We start from the raw sequence: 21474 nt of genomic DNA on the forward strand, positions 1-21474 counted from the left end.
TGGTTTCATCAGGTCCTGAGTGTGAACGCAGTGAACGTTCATCGGCGCACGCCCCGTTGGTATGGATTTTCTTCAAGGACTCTGATGAGATTCCCAAGGGGCTTTGTCTGGAACCCTAAGCGCCCCCTCCCCCACCCCGCCGCCCCGCTTCTCTCACTTGCCCTCATCCTCCTTCCCCACCTGCGCTTTGCTTTGCGCTTCGAGCCCTGGGCCCGCGCGCGCGCGCGCGCTCCGGAGAACATGTTTTAAAAGGAGACGAGAGGAAAGGCGTTTTTATTTTCCTTCGCGGGGAGAGGAGAATACTGCAACCCATTCCTCCCAAGACCGATCAGATCTGAGCTCAGGCTGAGTGACTCTTGCTGTCCCGCAGGGTCTTCTGTCCAACCTAACCCTCATTCTGGGTGGCAGACACTTGCCAACTGACATCAGTGAGACGCTGTGCTCAGCGCTCAGGCAGCATCCCCGAGCCCTGCGTCCCCTGTAAGTGAAAGAGCATCCCTCTGTCCTTTGCGGTCCCCTCTCTTGCCCCTTAGAAGTGATGATTGAGGTGTGTGCTCAGGGTCCTCTTGATTTTCTCCACATTTCCATATGTGCCAGTACTTCTAAAACACTGTAAGTTTGGCGGCTTCTTATCATGCAAATGTTGCAGGAGCCATGACGGGTGGGACTCTGTTCACAATTCTCAGGTTCTTCCATATTTTCAAGAATTAGAATATTGGGGCTGGAGCGATAGTACAGCGAGTAGGGCGTTTGCCTTGCACACAGCCGACCCGGGCTCGATGCCCAGCATCCCATATTGTCCCCGGAGCACCACCAGGAGTAATTTCTGAGTGCAGAGCCAGGAGTAACTCCTGTGCATCTACGGGTGTGACCCAAAAAGAAAAAAAAAGGAATGAGAATATTGAGTAATAAAGATGTTCAGACTCAGAGTTGGAAAATAGAAAAGTTTATTGAAAAGTAGAAGAGAAAGGGAAAGGAACTCCCCAAGTGGGGAGGAACTTAGTACAGGACTAAGTTAAAGGTAAGGGTGTTTCCTGTAGGCCCTTTTAAGGGCATTTCTCCTCAGTTGGTAAGGGTTCATTCACAAACCACACCAGAAAGGCACAGGGACGTCTAGCTGATCTAAATCTCTCTCTGGGCATTATTGCCCCTTATCTTAGTCTCTGTCAGCTTAGGCTCCAGGGCAGAGCTTTATGGCTCTGAGAAATGCCGAGAGCTTGGGGAGAAAGGACCTTGAGGATGAAATGTGTTTCAGGTTGATGGGGGAAAGATGAAACAGATGGCAGGAGGGAACTCTGACTTCCTTCCTCACTGGCAAGGGGAAACTAATCTCCCAGCATTATTGCCCCTTCTGCTCGCCTGTCAGTGTAGCCCCCAGGGCAGAGTTTTATGGTCCTGGGAAACTCCAGGATCGCCCAGCCAGGGGCTTGAGGATGAAATATGTCAGGTTGATTCGGGGAGAGAAGGAACAGCTGGCAAGAGGAAAACCTGACTTCCTCTCTCACTGCTGAGGAGAAACTGAGGTTTCCCCTTTCATCCTGCCAGCATCAGATCAAGCAGCAGCTGTGCCCATCTTTGGTTTTGATTTTTTTCCCCCAAGGCGGGGAGGGTGGGGGTAGTGTGTGGAGGAGGGAATGGGCCTACACCCAGCTGTACTCAGGGCTTACTCCTGGCCTTGCACCCAAGAATCACTCCTCTGGTGCGCAGGGGACCATATGGGATGCCAGGGATTGAACCTGGGTTGGTCGCGTGCAAAGTGACCTGCAGCCAGCCCACAGCCAGAACACCTGCATCTCAGATCTCGCATAGGAAATAATTAAATATTTTTCCTTTCTTCTGAAGTATGACCTCTAGAGTTTGTTTCTGGACCACACTGGGCAGTGCTCAGGGCTTACTTCAGACTTGCACTCCAGCAACGCTTCTACCGGGCTCAGGGGAACTATCTATGATGCCAGAGATTGACCCTGGGTAGCTGCAAGCAAGGCAAGTGTCCTACCTACCTATGGCTCCCGTCCTCAACCTCTACTGTTTCCTTTGTTATATTTTGTGTGAATGATACTTAATGTGTTTTTTTTTTAATTTCTCTCTCTGAAATATTTTTATTTTCTTCTCGTTCTGGAAAAGTTTTCAGTGTAGATGATTCCCACTATTTCAAAGCTCCAGGCTGTTCTTCCTAGGGTGTTATTGAAGTGAAGTCAGAGACCAATCTCTAGTCTAATTGTTTCTTCAGGCAATTTGTCTTTTTCTCTTTTGTTAGTTTTAAGATCTTCTCCCACTAGGGTGGGTGGGGGTTAGAGAATTGAAATAATTAGAAAAATTCAATTGTGTTATAGTGTCATATATTTAGGTATATTTATTTTAACTTTCATTTATCCTGAGTGGATCCGCCCCAGCTTTATAAAAACAAATTTTTTTTATTTGCAGTATGGGGAATTGAACACAGGATCTCACACAGGTAAGACATGAGCTGTACTATACAGCTGCACCCCTTTCTTAGGACTTCCAGAATCTAAGATTGTATCCTCTGTCTGTTCTGGAAATTTTAATCTCTTGAAACATAATAGCCCTCATTTTTCATCATTCTTCTTCTGCAACAGTGAATCCTGTTCCTGTGGTTCTCTGTTGGCTGCTCCAGTCCGGTAGTGCTGGGTCATCGGGGCCGTCCTAGTGACCATCATGGCTCTCCCGGCCACCACTCTTCTGTGCTACAAGGCAAGCACCTTAACCCCTGCACCATCTTCCAGCTCCCCTCTTGCGATTGCTCTAGCTGAACTTAACTCTTTATTTGTGTACATCCACATGTAATTTACAACTCGGCAGGTATGTGTGTATGTGTGTATCCACATGTAATTTACATCTCAGCAGGTTGATCACTCTCCTTTGGGCCAAGAGAGAGAGTTGCATGCGGACATCCTGGGTCGGTCTCTGGCACCACAAGGGTCCCCAATACCACCAGGTGTAAATGCCTCATGAGCACAGAGGTGGGAGTAATCCCAAGCACCACTGAGTGTGACCCCAAAACTGTAAAAATCCCAAAACTCTAGAAATATTTCCCCCCTTGAATAGGCTATGGTATTTTCTCCATCAGGCGTCAGTGGTTCCCCTTCGGTTCCTGTTCGTGTGTGCTTCCTTTGGTGAGAGAAAGCTTTTGGGGTTTCTCCTTTCAGTAGAGCAAATCCATCTGACTCTTTGCTTTGCTCATCCTATCTTCAGCTTCACCTTTTCCTCTTGGTCTTGAGTCCTGACCCTCTGCTCTCAGAAACTCCTCTGCTTGCCTCCTTAACAGAAGGCGCTAGTGTCAGGCTGCGTTCTTGCATATTGTGTCCTTCTGGTTTTTAAAAAGAATGACTAAATAATGACACAGGGATTTACAGAGTAATCCATGGTTGAGTTTTAGGCATACAATGTTCCAACACCACCTCATTCTCTCTCTCTCTCTCTCTCTCTCTCTCTCTCTCTCTCTCTTTCTGTCTCTCTCTCTGTCTCTGTCTCTGTCTCTGTCTCTGTCTCTCTCTCTGTCTCTCTCTCTCTCTTCCCTCTTGCTGGAGCTCTGGAACTAATTCTGGCTTACTGCTTGCAGGATCACACATGCCAGGATTCAAATTCAGGGCTCCCAGCCCTATGAGCTTCCTACAATACCTAGCCCCCCCCCCCCCCCGCCCCACCCACACACACACACACACCACCTTTTTGGTGTTTGGATCATACCTGCCCAGGGCTTACTCCTGGCTCTGCACTCAGGAATCACTCCTGGTGGTGTTTGACAGACCATATTGTGGTGGTGGGGTTGGAGCCCAGGTTGGCTGCATACAAGGCAAGCATTCTACCCACCTTTACTATTGCTCCAGCCCCTACAATACCTCTTTATCCTGCTTCTCCTTCCAGTTATTCTTTGCCTGATTCTCATTTAGAGAACGGCGCCTCCTTCCAAGACCAGTTCCTCTCTCCTGCTATAAATACCATCTTTGTGGCTGTTATTGCTTTTTTCCCACACTCATCCTCTGTATCTTTTGCCAAGCTTCTTGTTGCTACTCTTCCAAGCCCGAATATAGCACTTTCCCGTCTGTGATGTCTTTTGAGATGCTCCTTTGCCTTTCATCCCAAATTTCCTCTCTGAACTCCAATAGCACTTCATTGTTAACAGGAACATAGAGCTTACACTGCCATACACTTACTGTGTACAGAACTAATCTCTCCAACAAAATTGTATCCCCATAAGAAAGGCACTGGGAGGGACCAGAGAGAGAATGCAGCCGGGAGGGTGCTTGCCTTGCATGCTGCTGACAGCCAGGAGTGAGCACTGAGTATAACTGGATGTACACACCCCCAAAAGAAGAAAGGTATTGGTGTTTGTTCTTCTGTTTGGGGGCCACATCTGACTTCAGTGGGGACTACTTTTGGCGCATTGCTTAGCAGTGCTGGGAAACCCGACAGTGTTCTGGGATGGAGGCTGGGCCATTGCTCCAACCCTTTGAGCTACCTCCCCACCCCCAGCTTTTGTTTTACCTGTGCTGTTTCTTACTCTGCCAGCAACACGCTCTGCTAACACTGGCTCATTGTAAGTGTCATTAGACTAACACCTCCATCCCTGCTGGCTTTCTCTAGAAATCAGCTTTCTCATTGATCTCTTTTCCTTACCCAATCTCTGTTCTTTCTGGATTTCTTTTCTAAGGTCAGCTATAATAGAGACTGTTTACTGTGGATGAAAAGAAAAATAGTGTTGGGCTGGAGAGACAGAACAAGTTGGACTCTTCCCTTGCATGTAACCAACCTGAGTTCTATTCCTGGTACACCATATGGTCCCCTGAGCCTCACTAGGAGTGATCCCTGAGCACGCAGCCCAGGAGTAAACCCTGAGCATGGCTGGGTGTACTCCCCCCCCCCCCAAAAAAAAAGAGAGAAGGAAGGAAGGAAGGAAGGAAGGGAGGGAGGAAGGATGGAGGGAGGAAGGGAGGGAAGGAGGAAGAGGGTGGGAGGGAGGAGGAGAGAGAGAGAAGAAAAATAATGTCACTTGCTTCTCTGTTTCTTTTATAATCTTTCCTTTTCCTTTCTAAATATATTAAATAAGTGGTCACGGCTTGTCTTTGCACTGAGTAGATGTAGCATTAGAAAACCCAAAAATAGGGGACTGGAGTGACAGCACAGCCGGTAGGGCGTTTGTCTTGCATGTGGCCGACCCGGGTTCGATTCCCAGCATCCCATATGGTCCCCTGAGCACCACCAAGAGTAATTCCTGAGTGCAGAGCCAGGAGTAACCCCTGTGCATGGCCAGGTGTGACCCAAAAAGAAAAAAAGAAAAGAAAACCCAAAAATATTCTTTTTTGAGATTATTCTCTTAATAATAAAGACCTTCCTTTTCTTACCTCCTTTTCTCTCCTCAGGTACTTTTGTTTTTGTTGTTGCTGCTGCTGTTTTATTTTGATGCTCAGGAATTACTCCTGGTGGTGCTACTTTGGGACCACGTGGGGTGCCAGAGATTGAACCCGGGTTGGGAGATGGGGCGTTGGGGTATAAGGCAAGCGCCCTACCAGCTGTCCTGTCTGTCCAGTTCCCTGTCCTCAGATTCTGTTGACTAACTCCTCTTACTCTAAGACTGCTCTCTGCCCACCTTCACCAAGCTTTTCTTTGTGTGTGTGTGTGTGTGTGTGTGTGTGTGGTGTGTATGAGAGAGAGAGAGAGGCGGGGGGGGGGGGGGGTGAGGGAGAGAGAGAGTGCCCAGCACCAGCACCTTGCCCTTGAAAGGAAGTGCTGTACTGCTGAGCTGCAGCCCCGGCCCCATGCAAGTCTATTCTGGGCTCACAGCTTTCCTCTCCGCACTAGGGGATCCTACTGCCTTCCTGCTTTAATTGTGCCAGAGATTAAAACTAGGGCTTCATACTTACAACACAGATGCTCTCTGATGAGCTATATCCCAGCCCTGGCTTTAACAATGATTAATATAGTTGCTTTTCACAGTTTTTCTCTATGATCAATCTCTTCAAACTTTAAACACTTGAGACCCTAAATTCCTCCCAGACATACATTTTTACTTAGTATCTCTGACCACAGTCTTTTGCCGTCATCTATTTTTTTTTGTTTTGGGGTCACCTCCTGCGATGTTCAGGGGTTACTCCTAGCTCTGCACTCAGGCATCACTCCTGGTGATGGGATGCCAGATATCGAACCCTGACCATTGTGTTATCTCTACAGCCCCTGTCTTCATCTCTTCTATCACTTCCTGGATCCTTTGAGTTCTAAATTCTCAGTTTAGTTTAGCTCCTTCCATTTCTCCCTCACCTTCCTTAGGTTGGTTCAACCCTCCCAGAGTCTCCTCTCCTTCTTGTTGCCTTTGCTCTGAGTTTGAATCTCTTCCTTGCCTCTGTGTGCCTGGCTCCCTGACACTTTCTCTCCCAGTGTCATTTCTCCTCCACACCAATTTCCTGTCATTGCCCAGCATTCCGCGCCACGAGGAAACAAGACAGGAGAGTATGGATTTTGGAATCAGACAAATCAGGACTGAGGTCTCAACTCCTCTATTTGCAGACTGGATAGGGTCCATGTCCTCGTTTCTTCAAGGGTGATACCACTCATTACACAGGATCTCAGAATGAAATGTGATCATCATAAAGTTTCCATATGGAAAAGATGAAAAGAACTGGAGAGAGTACAGAGGTCAAGGCACTTGCCTTGCCTGTAGCCAACCGTGGTTTGATCCCTGACACTGATCATGGTCTCCTGAGTACCTCTAGGAGTGATGCCCAAGCACAGAGCAGTAGCCCCCGAGTAACACTCAAAAAAGGTAATGGGGGCCCAGGTGATAAAACTGCAGCGGGGGCACATGCCAGGCATTTAGTTCCTGGTGCCCTGTGGTTCCCCCAAGCACCACAAGGGTGACCTGGGGCTCTTCGATACTGCAGGACCAAGCAGCACCGCATCTTCCATCCCTTACAGTGAAATGTGCTCAGGCTGACTGAGAAATCACCAGCAGGTTCCCCGCAGACCTGCGGCATGCTTAGGAGACCCTCTGCCCCCCAAAGATAAAAAAGATATTTTAAGATGAATATGCAGTTTCAGATCCATTCCATTGTGTTTCTGAGGCCACACAAGGCAGAGGTCTCTCCAGGTGAAGCTCTGCTCTCATTAGTCTATACAAGCACTGACGAGTCTGGAAACACGTTCCAGATTAGCCAGGTGTTTCGGGACCTGAGACAAGACACAGGCTGTGATGGTGCTGGCGCCTACACAGGCTGATGTCGAGACAGACCAAGGCTGAAGATGGGGTCATGGGTGGTGGTCAGGGCGATACCACACCGAGACATGATGGGACTGTGGGCTGTGTCCAGCATGGCTGTCCCAGGAAAAGGAAGTGGAACTCATTGTGCATTTTTATGATGCTGGGGAATGCAATCCTTTCCTGCCCAGGGTAGTTCAATTTTCATAAGGGTCTTGGGGATTTGGCCAATTGTAAGAATGTCTGTAGTGATACTGAAGCTCATTTTATGAGGTCAGCAGTCATTACTTCCAAACCGTAAATTTCATCCTTTAAAACAATAAGAATGACAGATTGGGGGAAAAAAATCTGTCTGGTGCTGGGAAGGACAGTCATAGACAAGTCCAGCACAGAACTCAGGACCCCCACTTCCTTCTCACTCCTAGAAGTGACCTGGGGTCAGATGTCCACTGTCCTGTGAGGGGCTGGAGTCTCACGTGAAGAAACGACTTTGTCTGACACTGTGGGGGAAGTGAAAACACTCAGGAGAACAGATATTAGAAAAATAAAAAGGGAAGAAAAGCTGCCTTTTCTCGTCTAGTGGGTGTCTTGCCACATCTCACATCTTCAACATGGTGGCCCTGTGGCCTGGACTTACGCACCTTCTGCCTTCTTGTTGCGTCCCAGAACTGTCTCCCTTCCTTTGCTTCATGCCCCAGGGCCTGTGGACTTAGGGACATACCTAGTCATAACCCCTCGAATAAAAGTGTTTTGTGGTGAATTTTATGTGAAATATGCCGCATGTTATTCAGCCCTTCCGGAAATTTACAGTAAGTGCCAGCCATAATAAGGAACATTGCTGCTAATGACCATCAGCAGAGCCAGGTGGATAGTTCTTGACTTGCTGCCAGGATCCTCATCATGCCCTGTAGGTCTGGGTTAGGGACTCAGAGAAACTTGTCCTTCTGGAGAGTTCCACTACTGCTCTTACATTCTGCTGACAGCCTCCTCGTAGGCCCTTCAGCGCCAGCGCACAGAGGGAGTCTCTCCTTCCAACCTGCTCAGGACCTGAGAGCACTCTCTTGGCCATTCCTTTTGTTTTCTCCTGGGGTCACACCCGGCAATGCTCAGGGGTTACTCCTGGCTCCGCACTAAAGAATTACTCCAGTGGTGCTCAGGGGATATGGTATGTCAGAGATCAAATCTGGGTCAACCGCATGCAAGGCAAGCACCCTCCCCACTGCACTATCACCCCGGCCCCTCCATTGATCATTACTAACCCCTATTTATTTATTTTATTTTTGCTTTTTTTTAGGGGGGGGAAGGGGTCAAACCCAGTGTTGCTCAAGAGTTACTCCTGGTTCTTTGCACCTAGGAATTACTCCTGCCTGGTGGTGCTCAGGGGACCATATGGGATGCCAGGGATGGAACCTGGGTCAGCTGTGTGTAAGACAGATGCTCTACCTATGCTCCAGTCCCCGTAAACCCTTTCTAGACAATTGTCTTCGCCTCTCATTTCTCTTTCTACTAGAGGGGGGTGAGGGGCTGCACTTCTCTGTGCTGAATGGACCCACTGGCCCTAGTTGAACATATGGTTCAAGAGAGCAGGGTTGGGGTAGCAACTTTCATTGTGATGGTCACTAATGGGGATTTGCTGGGGTGTAGCACATTGGGTGCTGAAGGGAGTAGATGCTCTCATGAGACCCCCAAGCCCAATTCACAGTGAATAGCAGAAGCCAAAGGCCACAAATAAAATCTGGGGAAGGGGCACAGTGTATTTGTGGGGGATCTGGTACCTCTCTCTGGGCAGGGACCCCACAGGAGTAATTTGTGGGGGCTGGTAGGACAACTACTTTATGAAATGTTCATCTTCCACCAAGACCATGGCTAGCCGGTGACTTCTCTGGTCCCTCCAGATTGAGGAGATTTGCTTTAAGGGGCTGTAGAAGATCACAACATGTAGTCAACATTTATTGTTCTCCCTGTGTACCAGACATAGGGGTAAAAATGCTTCAGGTCAGTTTCCCACTTCAAGCTCACACATCTCTGGGACTCCTGTTCACAGAATATCATGATGCCTTTTTGCGGGGGTCCGGGGAGTGAGGGGCATACCTGGCACTTACTCCTGGCTCTGTGCTCAGAGATCATTCCTGTTGGAGCGGGGAGGGGGGGCAGGGTGGGGAGAGTAACTGCAGTGCTGGGGATTCAACCCAAGTTTGTTTTCTGTAAGGCAAGCGCTTTAACCCTGCACTACCCCTCCAGTGCCATGATATTCGTTTGCAGATGAGGAAAGTGAGGCATTGCCAGGCTCAGTGTTGAGACTCTGAGTCTAGGCCAGGCCCCAGGTCTTGTCGTCGTCATCGTCTGCCCATTCTGATTGGAGGGACAGTGTGGAGTTATCTGTAAAAAAACTTCCAGGCAAATGTGTAAGCACTAGAGAAAGGCAAGTCAAGGACACTGCATTCATCACTGATTGGCCTGCCGTCTGCTTTGCCTGCTGGAGAGGGTCTGACTTGGTTCAGGGAACTGTGAGGAGGAGGAGTCTTCTGGCCTCCAGGCTGCCACAGGGCATGGGGTGCAGGGGAGGTTCTGTCTTGGCCTCGCCCCACCTGTGGGATTTGGAATCTTTCCCTGACCCCTGAGGGGGTTCTGCAGATTAGAGGGTAAACTGTGCAGGTGGGAAGCCTGGGGTGATCCCTGCCTCCACATGCATGGTTCCCTAAGCCTATTGGGAGTGACCCCTGAGCACTGCTAGGAGTGACCACTGAGCACTGCCATGTATACCCTCCCCCAAATCCAAATAATAGTAATAATAACAGTAGCAGTAAATTTAGATGTGTAAATGTGCTTACACATATCCAGAGTAAGCCACACGCAATGTTATTTGATCAATAGAATAAAGTTTCAGGACAATGACAATAAGATGAGGAAAAGCATGGAGGAATAAAGGCCTAATTGCTATATATGCATATTTTTTGACAGTAGGGGAAAACCTTTTATAGATTATCTTCTCATTTTGTATGAGAAGCTGAAGATATTCTATACAGCGTCTTCATTTTGCCGTCACCATCGGCACAAACTTCACAGTGAACTTGACAGTCACCATCAGCATGTGTTTCTTTGATCATTTCATCAACCTCTTCATCTGTTCACTTCTCTCCAAGTTTGTCCCCATGCGGCCACGCTCTGCTGCATGAATACAGCCACCGGCAGCCTCCTCGAGCACACAAAATGCTTCTCTAAGTTCCTCTCTGTCTGGGACTTTCATTTTTCTTGCCATCATTGTCGGAAATCCCAGGAAGCCAATTGTGCCATTACCAGCAACATCTACGTCATTCATCATGTTCTGTGACTCTGCTTCTGTGGGATTCTGCCCAAGAGACCTCATTACAGTTCCCAATTCCTCTCTTGTTGCAGTTCATCATCATCCTTATCAGACCATGAAAAGTCTTTGAATTCTCAGTCTGCTCTCAGCGAACTGGTCAGTCAGATTGCTCCTGCTCTGGTCTCCAAGATGCAGCCATAGCACCACTCAGCCTGATCCCCCCACTTGGACTCTCAACCAGCCTTTTGTTTGTTTGTTTGGGCCATACCTGGCGATGCTCAGTGCTTACTCCTGGCTCTGGACTCAGAAGTCACTCCTGGCAGTGCTCAAGTCACCATATGTAGTGCTGGGGGTTGAACATGTGTCAGCTGCATGCAAGGTCAGTGCCCAAACTGCTCTACTATCACTCCAGCCCCTCTCAACATTTTTTTTTTTAATAACCCAGTTCTCAGGGACAACTTCTCCAACAGACACAAAGCACACAAGACCTAGGACCTGCACAATAGCTTAGTATTTTAATATTTCTCAAAAACAAAATGTTTATCGATTGGTTATCAGTATAAAATTTATCAACATTGGGAGTACAGTTTCTTATCTCTGTGAGTGCAGATGCCATATTTAACTGACCACCATAATTCTAGTGCCATTCACCATAATCCAGTTGCACCTTCATTCCCACCCCTTTTGCTATGGTAACTACCATATGTTTTTCAGAGTTTGTTTTGTGTATGTGTATGTGTTTTATTAGTTCATTTGCTTTATTTATATTCCACAAAGAGTGAGACCAGCTGGTATTTGTCTTTTTACTTTCTGACTTGCTTCACTTAGTATATTGGCCTTGAGTTACATCCATGTTATTTCAATGCATAAAGCTTCATTCTTATTTAACAGTATCCCACAATCTATTAATCCAGTCACGTGTTAATCGGTAATTAGGTCGTTTCCATCCATGTCTTGGCTATAGTGACTAATGCCGCTTTGAATGTAAGGGTCCAAGTATCCTTTTGAATTAGTGTTTTCAAATACCTAGGAGTGGTATTGTTAGAGCACACATAATTTCTATGTTTATTTTAAACATTTTTGTAAAATGAAAGTTTTTGTGTGTGTATTTGGTGTGGCCACACCCAAACAGGGCTTACTTCTGGTTCTATAGTCTACACTCTGGTGCTAAACTCTGGGCATGCTGGGGATGGAACCCAGGTTGACCCATGGAAGGCAAGTGCCTTAATTGCTGTACCCTCTCTCTTTCTAGCCCCGATTTAAAATTTTTTTATAGGAACCAGCTGTGATGGGGGCTCTGGAACTACCTACTACTAGTGATGTTCAGTCTGGCGTTATGGGCTTAATAATTCCAGGAGCTGTGCTTAGATCTGGCATTGCTTGGAGATCACCTCATCCTGTAGGGCTATGAAGTGCTGAGGATCGATTTTAGGCTTTGGCATATTCTGCCACTTGAGTTATATTCCTGGACCCTTTTTTGGTGGTATGGAGCCACACCCAGCAATGTTCAGGGCTTATTCCTGACTCTGGGCTCAGGAATCACTGCTGGCAGGGCTTGGGGGAAACATATGGGATGCTGGGAATGATCCTAGGTCAGTCACATGCAAAGCAAAGCCCCCTCCCCACAGTACTATTGTTCTGCCCCCCTTCTGTAAAAAGGAATCTCCATGTTGTTTTCTATAGAGGTGGCACCAATGAAGATTCTTTGGCAGGGGAAGGGGTTTGGGCTATGTGCTTTATTTATAGCTCTGTACTCAGGAGTGACCTTGGGCAGATTTCAGGGATCACATGTGATATTGGGGATGCAAAACAGGGTCCAGGCCACCAATTTACATTTTTTTTCGGCTGGGGGGAGTTGGACCACACCCGGAGATACTCAGGGGTACCTCCTGGCTTTGCACTCAGTAATTGTTCCTGACAGTGTTCAGGGAACTATATGGGATGCTGGAGATTGAACCTAGGTCAGTTACATGCAAAGCAAATGCCATACCAGATGTGCTATCTTTTTGGCCCCACAATTTCCATTCTTATCAAATGTGCACAGGGGGTTGTTTTTTCTTCACAATTACTTGCCGCTCCAGTCTTTCAGAGATGGGACATTCATAGGAGTGCAAGGGTTATTTGCTGTTCCCTAATAGTAAGTGGTGTTGAGTATTTTCCCATGTACCCATTGACTATTTATGTATCTTTCCTTGAGACGTGTCCATTAAGAGCTTCTATCATCTTCTACTTGTTTTTTGATGGGGTTGTTTGCTTTCTATTGTTGAGTTGTATGAATTCTTTGTCTAATTTGGTTATGAATCCTTAGTCTGGTATTTAATATACAAATATCTGCTTATAGTCTGCTACCTTCTCCCTTTGCCCCCCTCTACCCCTTCCCTCATTTTGGGCCATACTCTTTTTAGCTGTGGTTGTGGCATTTGCCAGAAGCTGCACTACCTTTTAATTCATTATGTCATTTTGTTTCAGAGTTTGGGGCTATACCTGGTGGTACTCAGGGGCTACTCCTGGCTCAGGAAATTCAACCTAGGAAATCACACTCAGAGCTGGGTATTACAAACAGCTGCCAGGCTTAAACAGCAGAGCTTTCAGGGTTGCACTTGGCATGTGTGGGACTCTGGGGATTTGAACTCATGACCATAAACTTGCCAAGCAGGTGCTCTAAGCTGCTGAGCTATTCCTTTGGGTCTTCCACAAATGTTTCAATTAGCTATGTCTTTCCCTTTCCTGTTTGATGAATCTGAAGGGGCAGAGTCAGTTCCTTCAGAATAAATCATGAGTCTGGAAAACAAACCGCCCTTCTTATTAATATTGAGAGGTTCTCACAGCCTAACTTCCTTGTATAATTATGCCAAACAAGATTCACTTCCCTCCCTCCTTCCTACTCATCCTTTCTCAATTTTCATTTTCTTCTTTTTTCATCAAATAGTTTTTTGAAGCACTACATTGAACATTGAATAAGCTTCAGTGAAAATAAACATCAAGAAACTCTTCCTAAGAGGCTGGGAAATGATATGGGGTGGATGGATGGAGCAGATAAACCAACTCAGCCTGTTAGTCTCTTATATGAAATATGAAATACTGGCATAATCTTGTTTTAGTTTCGGCACCACTGCCCTCTCCCCGCAGTGCTGGGGATTTAGCCCAGGTCTTAGTCATGTACAGCATGTGCTTCACTGAGTAACACCCTAAACCTCTTTTCAATTATTCATTTTTGGGGGGCCCACCCTTTGGTGCTCAGGGCTTACTCCTGGTTCTGCGCTTAGGGGTCGGTTGTGATTGTGCTCGGGGGTCCATATGCAGTGCCAGGAAGAGAATCAGGGCCAACTTTGTGCAAGACAATCTAAAACTTAACCCCTGAATTATCTCTTCAGCTCCTACTTTTAGTTATTCTTAATTTTTTTTAAATTGAATCACTGTGAAATAGACCCTTACAAAGCTGTTCATGATTAAGTCTCAGTGATACAGTGTTCCAACACCCATCCCTCCACCAGTGTACATTTCCCAGCACCAATGCCCCCATTTTCCCTCCCATCACCTCTTCACCCCCACCCACTCTTGGTTATTCTTAATGTAGATCTCTGGGATGATGTAGAGTTGAGATAAGTTGAAAATGAGGGGTTGAAGGAGGAATAGGGGTAACAGAAAGTCAGTTTCTCCTATAAAATCTCCTTGTAGGTTTTTTATGTATACCTGACTGTGTTGCTGGGGGCTACTGCAAGCTCTGTGCGAGCAGAACTTGCTCCCTGTGATGCTGGCAGTCAAACCGGGGTCTCCCCTGGTTTTTCAAAGCATGTAGTGGCCCTTTGACTCATCCCTTCAGTCCTCCCTACAGGTTCATCCAGCTGCCCGGGCATCTCTGCAGCACAGAGCTAGAATGGGACAGGAGGTCTTGAGTCACAGCTCCCCCGAATGTCCATCACGTGCATTAGGGCAGAGCAGAGTGAACTACAGTCCCAGAAGGACACTCAGACTTAACATGAGTGTCAGACACAGTGGAAATTTCTTTGTGATTTAAAAGTCAAGTTAATTTTGCATGCTTTTTAACATCTTTGTTTTAACATAAAAATTGTTCTCCCCAGACCACATATTGTATGATCCTATAAATATAAAATTGCCCAGAACCAGCATAGTTAGAGAGGCAGAAAGTAATTTAGTGGGGAATGAGGGCCAGGGTCAGTAAGACATGATGACTAGAGGGTAGAGGCCTTTTTCTCACAATCCCTCTCTTTTTAATTTTTTTTAAGGTGATGAACAAGATTTCAAATGGATTGTGTGATGGTTGCACCATCTGTGAATATTTTAAAAGCCATTGAATTGGGTGAGGGAGATGCTTCAAGATGCTTGATAAGAGGTAATTGTCAAGCAAGAGTGATTCCCCAGCACCACAGGGCCCCCTTAAGTGGGGAAGACTCCTGTAAACACACACACACACACACACACACACACACACATATTACACTTTACATTACATGGTGGATTGTACGGGCTGTGAATGATACCTTATGAAGCTGTTAAGACACACAGCCAACCAAATTATCCTTCTCAATCTTCAAGTACAACTCTTCCTGAGAAGAGTAACCTGTAGCTTTTCCCTTCCCACCTCTCCCCACACTGAGTAAGCCAGGGTGAAGCGCACTTCTTAGGGAAGCAAGCTTCTTGCCCAGCCCCATCTATTTCCAGATTTTGGGAGACCTGATTAGCTTGAGGCCGTCCCGGGCCGCCGCGACCGCCTGGACAGCGGAGAAGCCTCCCAAGGCGCCGGGTTTTCACCGTTTGCTCAACCCTTCCCTTCCATACCACGCCTCCACTCACGCGTGCTCAGCGACCCAGGGGCTGAGCTCATTTCTCTTGGCTCTCTTTGGCCTCCACATTCTCGATATCCCCAAACAATGCGCGAACCCTGAGGATGCCTCCTCCCACTAAGCTTCCTCGTTGCACCACCCCGGGCAGGCTGGGAGGGGCGCGGGGAGCTGCCCCTCCCCCCTTCCTCCAACTACCAACCCAAAGGCCAGCTCTGCCTCCAAGAGCTGTGGGAGTGAGAGCCCCTATCGGTTCATCGCGGAAGGATCAGTGGTATCTGGATGGAAGTGCAGCTAGCACACTTGCATTCTCACCTGCCCCGGCGTTGGGCAAGCCGCAAGGCGAGGGGCTGGGAGCCTGGTTGAGGAGCGGTCGGTGGCACGCACACATCCTCTTCTCCAGCAGGTCTCGCCCCCTCATCCACGCTATCCGTGCACCCCACCCGCATCCTTCATCCCCTGCATCCATGAGCCCCCCCTTAACACCTCCACACCCATGCATGCACTTATCTGGAGCCAGGCTGAGCCTTTTTTGGGGGGGGCGTGGGGGGGTGGTGTGGAGGGCACGGGGAGAAGACCTCTGAGTAATTCTTGTTCCTGCATCCTTTCTTTCTGCAAACCTTTGCAGAGGATGTTATTTGCCGTCATTTTTCAAATGTGGAAAACAGGCTTTGGAAATGTTCCGTTATTTTCTAAGGGTTTGGGGCCATCAAATGAAGAGGCAAATGTGTCCCTTCACCCTTCTGCCTCAGACTATTTCTACCAGGTCTTCCTGCATGTTAGTACTGCTTGAAGGCAGCTCTTTCTTGACTTACGATGGAGTTACAGACTGAAAGTCCATGGTAAGTTGCAAATCAAAAATTCGTTTAATATTCTTAACTTTACTGAGCAGAGTAGTGTAATTTAGCCCGGCCCACCTTACCTGTGCTCAGAACACCTTACATTAGCCTACAATAGGGTAAAATCATCTAGCACAATGCCTATTTTGTAACTGGTATGTCTCATGAAATTTACTGTTATTAATTAAGAGGAAATGATTGAACCATACTCAAAGGGGCTTCTCCTGGTTTTGTGCTCAGGATACAATCCTGGCAGTGCTCAGGGGACTGTACATATTGTTGTGGATGGGACTGGCTGTCAGCGGCAGGCAAGGCAAGTGCCTTATCCCAGAGTATGTCCCCAACCCCTCCCTTGATTCATTGACGCCTCTACTGAGAGTGAGAAGCAGGGTGGTTGTATAGATCCTCACCAGTAACATGCATGACTGAAAAAGCACACTGGGCCCCCAAATGCTTGAAGCATTGAACTAGAGTTAATTGCTGCACAGTGGGGGCGCTCTTGGGACACAGCCATCAATTTCTGTCTTCTGATGAGGCTGTAAAAGAGCCAGTAGGTTGTTTACCCTTATGATAGAAAGGCTGACTCGGGGCTGCTCAGAATTAGAAGATCTGCTGCATTTGTTAGCCTGGGACAAGACCAAAATGCAAACTTCAAAGTGCATATTATAGGAAAGTACAGATCAAATCCACGGCGACAAGCCGACTCACTGAGAGAATGGCCTATATCCAAAAATCAAGTATTGGTGTGGATGTGGAGGCAAAGGAACTCTGCGGGCATGGGGAGCTTAGAGGACTGGAGCGCATGCTTTGCACGTGGAGACTCTGAGTTTGGTCCCTATCACTACGTGGCTCCTGAAGCACCACCAAGAGTGGCTCCCCAAGTCCCCCATCATTTTTTATTTTAAATGTAGGAGTACTGCTATTTACTCATCCACTGACTAGGCTGACTAAAGCAGGCATGAACTACACCTTTACTCATTTTTTAATTCTCCCAGTAACCCCACAGGATAGTCTGAAGATAACAGACTCTTAGATGAAGCTACTTACTTGAAGCACCTCCTGAGACTATGGGGACTTATGTCTAGTCTGTTTGGTCAGCATTGGGCTGAATCAAACACGGGCTCTGTGAACTTCCGTGATGACTCCTTGTCGACCTGATTTTCTACCCCCAAACAGTTCCCCTTTTGTGCTGCCTACTAGAATGGTTGTGGACCTCTGGGGATGATGGTATCCTAAATTTAGGAAGGATTGATAGCTTGTCCATGACTCAGAAGATCAGGCAGAAACAACCTGAAACTAAAAGGAAGGAATGAGGTGCTCCCACCCACCCCAGCTGGGGAGATAGTACAGCCAGTACAGCACTTACCTTGCACATGGCGGACCCAGGTTCAGTCCCCAGCACCACATATTGTTTGCCAAACCCCTGCTACCAGGAGTGATCCCTGAGCACAGATCAAGGAGTAAGCCCCAACCACTACTGAATGTGTGTAAACAAACAAAAAAACCCAACCAATCAACCAACAAGTAAACAATTTTTTTAAAAAAGGCTTTATCTGGTATGTGGCATTTGTACAAGGACCCTAGCACTCTTGAAATTAGGGTACTTGGATGTCTACTCCAGTGTCCACATTTCAGATATGAAAAAACTGAAAAGAATGACTCTTCTATGATCCCCTGAACCTCCAGGAGTAACCTCCAGGACAACAAATGTGGCCCACACCTAACACTACCCCCCCATATACATACACTTAATCACTTAATCACTTAACTTCCCGTTAGTCGTCGATTTGCTCGAGCGGGCGCCAGTAACGTCTCCATTTGTCCCTGTCGCGTGCTAGTGTAGCCCAATGGCATCTCTTCGCTCCAGGAACATGGAGGGCCTCAAACCGATCGTTCATGACCTTGACAAAGAAGTCTGACCATCTGGTAGGTGGGCGGCCACGCGGTCTCTTGACATCCCGTGGAATCCAATCAGTAACAGCTCTAGTCCAACGGTCGTCTTTAAATCTCATTACGTGACCAGCCCATCTGATTTTCGACACCTTGGCAAATGAGACAGCGTCCCTGATCCTTGATCGTCGACGGATGTCAGAACTCCGGATTCGTTCTCTCATTTGAGTGAAACGTGATATTCCAAGCATAGCTCTTTCTATTCTTCTTTGGGAGACCTGAATGGCGTTCTCATCTTGTTTGCGTAGGGCCCAGGTCTCTGAGGCATATGTTAATGCAGGAAGAACAGTGGAATCAAAGAGATGTGCCCGGAGCCGGAGGTTCTTCGTCCTCTTAGCTATTTCTTCGACGTTCTTGAAGGCGTTCCAAGCCGCTCTCTTCCTCCTGCGCAGCTCGGGTGCCAGGTCATTTGTCATGTTGACCTCTCGACCTAGGTACACATAGCTGTTGCATTCGGAGATGGTCGTTCCATTGAGAGCGAATGGGGAGTCAGGAACAAGGCTATTTCTCATAAACATTGTCTTCGTAAGATTCAGCTGTAGTCCTACCTTTCCACACTCACGGTCAAAGTCGGCCAGCATTTGTGCCGCTTGGCTGATGTTTGGTGTTATTAAAACAATGTCATCAGCAAAGCGGAGGTGGTGTAGTTGCCGACCATCTATCTTCACTCCCATTCCTTCCCATTCCAGTCGTCGCATGATGTTCTCGAGGGTGGCACTGAAGAGTTTTGGTGAAATGGTATCACCCTGCCGCACCCCTCTCTTGACATCAACGATCACTTCTTTGTAGAATGCCATTTTCGACACTGGAGAAGAATTGTTCCTCGGAACATGCGATAAAAGAGGTGTTGGAGGCGTCGGTGTCCTTATCAACACAAACTTGGCCAAGAGCATTGATTCATTCGAATGCCTAACAACCCGAATCGGACGTTTACATTTGAATAGATGTGGCTCACTGCCTGCAGTTTCTATCTTCGTTGTCTACGCACCAACATCTCATTATGATGAAAGAGAAATCGAGAAGTTCTACATGGAGCTAGAGAAATTCTATAAAGAAGACCACACCTTCTACAAGATCATTGTGGGTGATTTTAATGCCAAGATAGGACCGAGAAGATCAGCTGAAGAACTTCACATCGGAACCCATGGCCTAGAATGGAACGAACAGGGTGAGAGACTGTCTGAGTTCATCATGTCGACCAAGACCATTCATGGTAACTCACAGTTCCAGAAGGCAGAATCTAAACGATGGACATGGGAGTCTCCCGGTGGACGATTCCACAACGAAATAGACCACATCATATTCAATCGACGGTTTTGCCTGACTGATGTCGCTGTTGTCCCAAAATTTCGAACGGGATCGGACCACCGTCTCCTTCGTGCAAAATTCTACTTCACAGAGCGGGGAGAAAGGGCTGCAAAGTTCAAAAAGAGAACTCCCAGAACGACCACCAACTGGGAACTCTTTGGTACTATTGCGGCAACATGGGAAGATGCCATTGTTGACAACATTGACGAGGAATACGATCGACTGGTTCAGCACCTCCATGAATGTGCGAGGAACGCCAAGAGAGAGATAGCCACAAAAAGTCGCCTATCTTCGAAAACTCTTGAGCTAATTCGCCAGCGTGGTTTGGCGCATGCCTCAGGCAACCGCAAGCTAACGTCCGAGCTTGCAAAGCAGTGCAGAGATGCGATCAAGGAAGACCTCAAAGAGAGAAGAGCAGAAGTACTGGTAGATGCGGCAGAAGCCGGGAAAAGTATTCGTAACGCCCGCCTGTCCTTCGCCAACTATAAGACCAAGATGACTGCCCTCCGACGTCCTGATGGATCCATCACATCCTCCAGAACGGCAATGGAGAAGATTATCCATGACTTCTACTCAAATCTCTTCGATAGCCATGTCCACTTGCCGACATACCAAATTCCACAGGATGGGTATGTCGTTCCCAACGTTCTCCCCTCCGAAATCCGACACGCCATTTCGTCGGTAAAGAAACAAACAGCACCCGGCCCAGACAAGGTCAGACCTGAACACCTGAAGAACCTGCCGTCAGTACTCATCAATACACTGGCTCGGCTCTTCACTCGCTACCTGTCTGAATGCAAGGTTCCATCTCAATGGAAAACCAGCAGGACCGTACTACTGTTCAAGAAGGGAGACATCCATGACATTGGCAACTATCGCCCGATCTGCCTATTGTCTGTCATCTACAAGTTGTTCACTCGAGTCATCCTGAATAGGATTGGCAGAACACTAGATGAAGGACAACCATGTGAGCAAGCAGGGTTCCGCAAAGGATTCAGCACCATCGACCATATCCACACGATAACCAAACTCATTGAGGTTTCTCGGGAGTTCAAGATGCCGCTCTGCTTAACGTTCATTGATTTAAAGAAGGCCTTTGATTCTGTTGAGACGGAAGCGGTCATTGAAGCCCTAGCCAATCAGGGCATACAAGCCCAATACATCAGGATCCTCCGTGAGCTGTATTGCGGATTCACTACCAGGATCTCACCATACATACACTAACATATCCAAAATAGGAGGAGGAAGAGGAGGAGGAGGAGGAGGAAGAGGAAGGAAGAAGAGGAAGGGAAAGGAAGAAAACAAAGAAAGAAGGGGGGGGGAGAGAGAGAGAGAGAGAGAGAGAGAGAGAGAGAGAGAGAGAGAGCCTGCAGCAGCTGGGCTCAAGAGGAAGTTAGGTCTCTGGGGGCAGGGGCCATTGCAGCGCCCTGGACCAGGGCCAGGGAGATACTGCAGGGGTAATTGTTTGCCGTGTATTTGGCTGACTCGGGTCTGACCCCCGGCACTGCATATGGTCCTCAGAGTACCACCAGGAATGACCCCAGAGCACAGAGCTGAGAGTAGACCCTAAAGCACTGCTAGGTGTGGCCCTAAGACAAACAACAACTCTAAAACAAAGACTCTGGGAGGGGGGAAAAGAATGGGAGGGGTGGGGGAAGACAAGGGAAGTGAGGCATCCCGGGAAGCGCCAGTCCCCAGACGCATGGTTGACGGTTGTCGGTTGTCGAGGGCTGAGCGCCCTTGAGTCTGGGGCCAGCTGCTAAGTGTCAGCAGCTGTAGGTCTTTCATCCTACCACTGCGGGGTGAGAAGTGATCCTGCGCAGGCCTGCTTGGGCCCTGGGACCGAGGCACAGACTCCGCAGAGCCAGGGCGCAGGCGCCAGACCCGGCACACTCACCCTCCCGCAGGCTCCAAAGCAGCTGGACTCCAAAGCGAGGAGTGCAAAGTTTATGATAATGTTTCTCCACTAGTCTATTTATTTATAGATTATATCCAGATGCGCCGATACTATTCCATATATGTTTATTGAGATCTGTTGCCAAATTAAAGAAATGAAAAAAA

The 21474-nt window shown here is 47.7% G+C and overlaps 1 pseudogene; it reads right to left on the reverse strand.

The window, feature by feature from the left end:
* Positions 1 to 273: 273 nt before the first annotated feature.
* Positions 274 to 15964, reverse strand: LOC130045514 (neo-calmodulin-like; annotated as a pseudogene).
* Positions 15965 to 21474: the final 5510 nt, after the last annotated feature.

Source organism: Sorex fumeus, unplaced genomic scaffold, assembly GCF_029834395.1.
Source record: "Sorex fumeus unplaced genomic scaffold, SorFum_2.1 ptg000128l, whole genome shotgun sequence".
In the NCBI taxonomy this organism is placed as follows: Eukaryota; Metazoa; Chordata; class Mammalia; order Eulipotyphla; family Soricidae; genus Sorex; species Sorex fumeus.